The sequence below is a fragment of the Pinus tabuliformis genome, chromosome 7 (genome assembly GCF_031772625.1).
Source record: "Pinus tabuliformis cultivar Carrire ecotype Pingquan chromosome 7, CPIR1, whole genome shotgun sequence".
NCBI lineage: Eukaryota > Viridiplantae > Streptophyta > Pinopsida > Pinales > Pinaceae > Pinus > Pinus tabuliformis.
In genome coordinates this window covers 1555102646-1555110894 of record NC_142293.1, presented here as the reverse complement: position 1 = coordinate 1555110894, position 8249 = coordinate 1555102646, and positions in this window count along the sequence as shown.

Here is an 8249-nt window from a genome sequence, read left to right as displayed (position 1 = left end):
TTTCTTATAATTCTATTATAATTATAATTTGCATAAAAAGGTTTCAATATTACAAGTATGGACATTGAATAACGACATTTTCACTTAGTTTGTTCATGGAAAAATATGCCTGCCTTTTGATAAACACTTTTTCCAAAATATTATATCGAGACCCATAGATTGGTTGAATACTCTTAGCCTTTAATCTATGTATATTTCATTATTTATATTTTGTTTTGAGCTTGGGGTAAATGTGGTTAGTCTATTATTCTTTATAATTGGAATGTAGTTTGGTTAACATTTTTGAGCCCATAGATAACAACTATTTTGACAGTTTCTCGAAGGAAAGGACATGTGCTTATGTGCACAAGGATAACTTGTATCTATTAGGCAATATTTATTTTGGAAAATATTATTTTTGCATTCAAGTATAATAGCCATAATGTTAGTTTCTTGTAGAAAATGGTATGTTTGCAATCTACAATAATAGTTATTATGGGAAAGATTGTGTATTTGCATTGTGTACTTTTGTGCAATAATAATAGCTATGGTGCTAAATTCCTTGAAAAGGGAATATGTCTTTTAATTTTGATAGATTCCTTAAAGAAGGTATAGGTATTACGTACATAGAATAATCTTTATTATGATAGTTTACATGGAAAACGAAATATGTATTACATGCAGGAAAAGAATTGTTGTTATGTCAAATTTCTTTATAAAAAAACATGTGTTTGCATGCACGAAGGAATTCAAGAAATTTATTAAGAATAGAAACAAATAAACTATGAAATAAAATTATAGACAACTATTCAATTTGTGTATATAACGTTGGTAAAGATTTCCTAGAAAAAAACAAGGAATATTGTCATAAGTTGTCCATTAAACTTATCTCACTACATTGATCTAGACATAGTGCTAGCATCACTAAGCTAAAGGATATGCCTAAACAAAATGATTAGGAAATTAATATAACAAAATAATATTCACACCTCTTCTTCAAATTATATTATTTTTGGTGCAGTCATACATCAAAAAGAGTTTAGAAATCTAAGCATAGTTTTTAACTCTCTATTTTCCATTATGGCATGAACATGCATTTTTAGCTCTTTATTGTACTAATATTTCTTAACATTAGCTATCACATTTCAAAAGTTTCCCAACACAAGTATTATGATGAATCTTATGCTTTTCAAGGCATCAAAGAAACACTAATTTAAAACACTAGTCTTTAAAAGCCCAATTATTTTGGACTAAGTTACCACTATTGTGGAGGTATAACTGCTTCTATAAGTTAACATGAACATCTATTTCTCGAAAAAAAATATCCACCCAAAAAAGAAGGTAAAATGTATATTTTAACAAGGAAATGATGCAACCATTATCTATTTTGTAACTAGGGTTCTAGTATAGCTTAAAGTCCCTCTTTATATTTCAATATCAAATGTTAAATGCCACTAACCAAAATGAGGTTGTAGCTCTATGATTCCTAAAAAATTAACAATAATGCATGTAGAAACTAATAGTGAAACCTCAAAACCAATCATTGGTTAATATCCATGGATATGTTTAGAACAATTCCCCTATATATAAGACCTAAGAAAAAAATAAACACAAACAAATGAAGGATTAGTAATAATTATGTTTCATTTTACTATATCTTAATAACTATAGAATAAAACTATTGCACTAAGTTATCAATATTACTTATATTCAATGGAATATTAGCCAATAATAAAAAAAATCCATAGTTCTATCCTAACTTTTAAACTATTATGGATATTGTTGTTAGGTCCCTACACTACTAACAATTCCACTCGAATAGTTCATCACAATGAATCATGTAATATTCTAAACTTTTAGATTATCTAGATTAATTTTTCTTACATTCCAGATTAATTAATTATTAGCTTTATTCATATTTATAAAATAACTAAAATAAAATATAGAAATAATATCATTTCTCAAACTATGAAACATAAATATTTGGTAGAACTCCATATCCTTTAAAAAATCAAAGTATCACTAGGAACCACTAACCCTTAAATATTGCAAAAATTTTAAACTAATTTATTATCATAATAGAGGCCTAACTACCACTAACATTTACCACAACCATATATTTCTAAATAAATATTAGTCACCAAAAAATGTAAAATAAATTCATATATTTTTAGCATGACACTAACCCAACTAAATAACTTTCAACAACTAAATTCTTCGCGGAATTTTGAGGCTCTTTTAATTCTCACAAAGCTTTAAAATTAAAAGATATAAACCACTTCTCATTTAATTTTAATAAAACCTTAAAATTAAAAATAAAACTCATGTAAACTGCATCACACCTTACTTAAAAAAAATAAAAATCAAACAATATCCATCGATAAGTTTCCACTAACACTATCTACTTATTCTGGGAACCAAATTTAAAAGAGAGCTAAATGAATACACTATGGGAATTTCTTGTTTCTTTTACCAATTCCGTATACAAAAACAATTTGTGCACAATGATATTACTAAGAGGAATAATAGCCACCTTTAACGAAATACAAGTTGACATTTTTAACTGGTCAATGATCTAACTATGAATACATTTACACATGTGAATGTAGTAAGGCTTGTAGATTATTGCTGTAGTGAAAACACTCGCCATATTCAATTCACATGATAAAAGTCATTTAGAAAAACAAATATAGTTTTTTATTTTCGTTATTTTAATCCATGGATTAATGAATTAATTAGGTTTGTTTTTATTTAATCAGCTTTCAAACTATCACATTTGTAAGCTCATCACATTTCTAATATATCAAATACAAGCATGGTCTTGAATACCACCTCTTCCTACGCATGAAAGGCCAAAGCTTTAAATTTTGGAAAACAAACCAAAATTGTTATGGTAATGGAGAATTAATTATCAATACAATTTATTACTAAAGATATTATAAAATTGTTAGTAAGAAAACTTCTTAAAACCTAATAAATTTTGGAAATATTTATTATTATATTTTATATTAGTTTTTTTTTTTTTTGTCAGGCTAGGAGGTAACTACTCAAATGTAATTGTGTTATTCATTCAGGTTGTTTATTATTATATACAAGAGGGAGTGACTATTTAGTTCATCTCTTGATGACTCTCCATTTCCTCTATTATTTATTTACACTTAATTACAGTTATTCACCCAATCCCTATGATTAGGTATCAACATTCCCCCCTTAATCTGAAGGGATGTTGGTGAGTCCAAGCATCATTTTGAATCTTTCAAGCTTTTCACTTCCAAGAGCTTCAGTGAAGATGTCTACAGTCTGCTCATTAGCGGAACAATGGTGAAGATGGATTGTTTTGGCTTCAACATGATGTCAAATCAGATGATATTTTGTATTGATGTGATTTGTTCGATCATGGAACTTTGGGTTCTTTGCCAACTTTAGTGCCGAGGTATTGTCAATCATGATTGGAGTCGATTGTACTTGTTTTACCTGCAAATCTTCAAGAATTTTCCTCAGCCACACAATTCATTTTTTTCCCTCACTTGTTGCCACATATTTTTCCTCTGTTGTGGAATCTGCTAGAACTAATTGTTTGCGTGATCTCCAGGAGACATCTCTTGATCCAAGACTCATAGCATAACCCGAAGTAGATATCCCAATTTCTTTATCTCCATCGAAGTCTGAATCAGAGTATTTAGTCAAGCTGAAGTCGCCCACTTGTATATACTTGATTCCAAAGTCTTGAGTTCCCTTCAAGTACTTTAGAACTCTTTTTGTAGTAGAACAATGTCCCTCACAAGGCTTTTTCATAAACCTAGAGAGGCCAACAGCAAACGAAATGTTTGGTTTGGTAGTAGTTAGGTAGTTGAGACTTCCTACACGCTATCTATACATTGTTGCACCATCAAATTCTTTTCCTTCAATGGATGTGAGCTTTAAGTTTTGTCCCATTGGAGTAGTCAGAGGATTACATTTAGTCATGCAAAATCTGGTCAACAGATCTCTAGTGTACTTATTTTGAGAAAGGAATATGGACTTTGGATACCAAGATAGTAATGAACATAGCCCAAATCAGTCATTTCAAAACCTTTCCTCAATTCCTTCTTTAAGGATGCAATGTAGCTATCACTGTTCCCTGTCATCAAAAGATCATCTACATATACCACAAGATATACAAATGTTTTTCCAACCTTCTTGACAAACAAAGTTGCATCATCAGGATCATAATGTTTGAAATTGAGTTTCAGAAGATGCTCAATTAGTTTTTCATACCAGGCTCGCGGTGCTTGCGTGAGGCCATACAAGGATTTCACAAGTTTGCATTATTTATGTTCATGTCCTTTTATAAAAACATTCTCTTTTAGATCTCCATTCAAGAAAGAAGTTTTTACATCCATTTGATGGACTTTCCAACCGTTCTAAGCTGCTAGGGCAAAGAATGTTCGGATGGTAGCCCATTTTGCTGTGGGGGCAAAAGTCTCCTCATAATCGACCCCTTCCTTCTGTGCAAAACCTTTTGCCACAAGCCTGGCTTTGTGCTTGTCAAGTGAGCCATAAGCTTTATACTTGTTCTTGTAGACCCACTTGTAGCCAATTGGTTTGGTTTCCAATGGAGGATCAACCAGCTTCCAAGTGCCATTCTTTATCAAGGAATCATACTCCTTTTGCATTACTTCTTTTCATTCATCGTGAGAAGCAGCTTCTTTGAATGAAGTTGGTTCAAAATCCACAGACAAATTCAATTCACAATCATAAGAAACATCCATATCAATAGGTGAATTAGAGTCATCTACATCACCTGCATTTTGCCGGTTTGAATTTCTAGTTCTTGTCTTTCCAACCTCATCAGGATGAACACTTTCAAGTGCCTTTGTCATCCACTTTGGGGGACCTTTCTGAGATGGTCCAAGCTGCTTCGTTGATTGAGTTGGGATTGAATCAAGATTGAGTCTCCTAATCCTGTCTATCACATCACTCAAAGTATCATCCATTGTTGGAGTTTCATGTAGGGGAGAGAGTGCTTCAGAAGAGGATTCCACAGGTTGATCTAGTATAGGAATCCCCCCTTCAAGACGTGGAATCTGATTATCAAATTCTTGAAATGATTTTGCATTTGTGAATCTATCCAAGCGATCAAGTTACCACTCAAGAACATTGTCAGTTTTGGATGATTCAAGAAATATTACATCTCTAGATACAACAAACTTTTTATTGACTTCATCATACAGATGGTATGCTTTGGAGATGTTTGAATACCCCAAGAAGATACACTTACGACTTCTTGCACCAAGTTTATTTCTAAGTACCTTTGGTATCAAGGCATAACATGTGGAACCAAAGACCTTGAGATGCTTTACGGAAGGAATGTGCCCATACCACATTTCGTAAGGAGTCTTGTTTCTAATAGCATTAGATGGACATATATTCTTTACATATACAGCACATAGAACTGCATCAGCCCAAAACATCAATTTTACATTTTTGAAAAACATCATGGAGCGCATCATATTTAAGATTGTCCTATTCATTCTTTCAGCTACTCCATTCTGTTGGGGATTATAAGGCACAATTGTTTGATGTTTGATCCCATGTTGGTGAACACAGTTTTCAAATTCATTTGAAGTGTAGTCTTTTCCATTGTTAGTGCGAATAGAGCCAATATGAGATTGCGCATCATTTTCAATCCATGTATGAAAGTTCTTGAATGTTTGAAAAGGATTAGATTTGTTCTTCAATAAATAAACCCAACAAATTCTATTGTAGTCATCAATAAATGTCATCATATATTTATTTCCATTTGTAGAAGGAACAAGCATTGAAACACATAAATCTGAATGAATGAGTTCAAGTTTTCTATGTGCTCTGGAATGTGAATCATGAAAAGATTGTTTGCTATGCTTTCCTAGAATGCAAGCATCACATTGCTTAAGTTTCCTGGGAATTCTAGGCAAATCGGTAACACCATTTTTCTTCGACAAGCAGAGGTTTTCATAGTTCAAGTGTCCAAATCTAACATGCCATAATAAACTTGATGGAAATGTACCTTCTTCATAATGAGATTTGTATGAGAAATTTTGTGCACAAGCAGAGGTACCCTACAGCTTGAGAAGCCTTTCTTCTTCTATCCCTGTCATGGCAAGTGAGTGGTATGATGCTTTTCTCACCTCAATCTTGCAATCAAACATATGAATGGAGTTTCCTTGCTGGCGGATGTGGACCAAGGACAACAAGTTTCTCCTCAGCTCTGGGAGATATAAAATGTGATGCATAAGAAAGTCTGGAAGACCTGGCAATTTAAGCCTGATTGTGCCAAGCTCTGATGGCTTGAGTTTTGATTTGTTTGCAAAGTATACTACTCCATCAAAATTGTTAGTAAATTCTTCAGATTTTTTTTTTAAAAGTCATATGGAAAGTTGCTCCTAAATCAAGCAACCAATCATTTTTTGAGGAAGCAAGTGAAGCATTAAATAAGTCTTCATTTACTCCAATATTGCATTGTGCGACAACATAGTGAGTAGATTCAGGTGCTTTACCTTTCTCTTTATCATTAGTTTTACCTTTGGGTTGGTTTCTTTCCTGCTCAATTCTGTTCCAAGGAAACTTGCATGTGGATGCATCATGTGATCCATCTCTTCTGTAGCGTATGCTGTGAAAATATGACTTTTCTCCTTGAGAGTGTCTGCCCCCCCCCCCCCCCCCGCCTCTGAAATTTCATCCTCTTCCTCTTCGACCACCTCTTCCTCTGTAAGAATCTTGAGCAAGATTCTTTTCTCTATGTGCAAGGCACACAGCCTCTTCAGAACACTGAGGAGCTGTCTTCTTCTCAAAAGCTTTCTCTCTTTCAGCAAATTTTTTCACAAGGGAGTCAAAGGTAATATCTTTAAGGTTTCCATTTGCTTGCAGTGACTCAAGATAGTTTGAGTAAGTGGGATAAAGTTCCTTGAGAAAAGCTATCAGAGGAATATCCAGTTCAACATTAATGGCTTTGATATCATGCATAATAGATTTTACTTCTATTGCAAGAGCAAAAGGATCATCATTTTGTAATTCAAGGGTGAACAATTCAATCATGAGTTGAATAACTTCAAGTGTAGAGTGTGATTCATAGAGTTCCTTCAATTTTTGTAAGGCTTCGAAATCATTTGAAAATGGCGAAATATGGCAAATCACCTCTTCATTTACTGATTCTGCAATCAATGCATAAGCCTTCCTGTTCTTATTTTCCCAAATGGTGAATTCCATGTCTGAGGTAGGTTGTTCTGGCTCTTTGCCTCCGTTTCCAACACACACTCCTTTCCACAACTCATTACAATTATCTACTTTTGTGATAATATCATTTGCAAAATAATAAAAAGTAAATTCACATTTTAAAATATAAATATAGATTTAATTTAAAATCCATAAAAAAATATTTAATTGGTAATTCAAGAAATTTATTAGATAAGAAAAAAAATAGACTATGAAATTCAAATTATAGACAACACTTTAATTTGTGTAATAATATTGGCAAATATTTCCAAGTAATACCAAGGAATATTGTGATAAGGTGTCCATTAAAATTAACTTACTTTTTTGATCTAGGGATAGTGCTAGCACCACCAAGCTAAAATATATACTGACACAGGATAGTGCTAGCACCACCAAGCTAAAATATATACTGACACAAAATGATTAGGACAAGAATATATCAAAATCTTATTCATGCCTATACTTCAAACTATGGTACTTTAGTAAAATATTGCATCAAAAAGAGTTTAGAAATATAAACATAATGTTTAAACATCTATATTCCATTAAGGCATGAACATGCGTTTTTAGCTCTTTATTGTAGTAATATTGCTTAACATTGACTATCACATTTGAAAGTTGTCCAACACAAGTATTATGATGAAACCTATATTTGTCAAGGCATCAAAGAAACACTACTCAAAAAGAAGAGTCTTCAAAAACCGAATTATTGTGGACTAAGTTACTACTATTGTAAGTTAATGCCACTATCTATTTCTAGAGGAGAACTATCCGTGCCGAAATGAAGGTCATTTTTGTATATGGATATTCCACTTGAATAGTTCATCATAATGGATCGTGTAATACTGTAAAATATTAAATTATTTGGATTAATTTTTAGTAGTTTCCATATTAATTAATTATTAACTTTGTTCAAATTTATAAAATAATTAAAATAAGATATGGAAAGAACATGGTTTCTCAAGCTATGAAACAAAAATATTCTGTTGAACTGCATACTCTTTGAGGAATCAAAGTATCACTAGGAACCACTAACT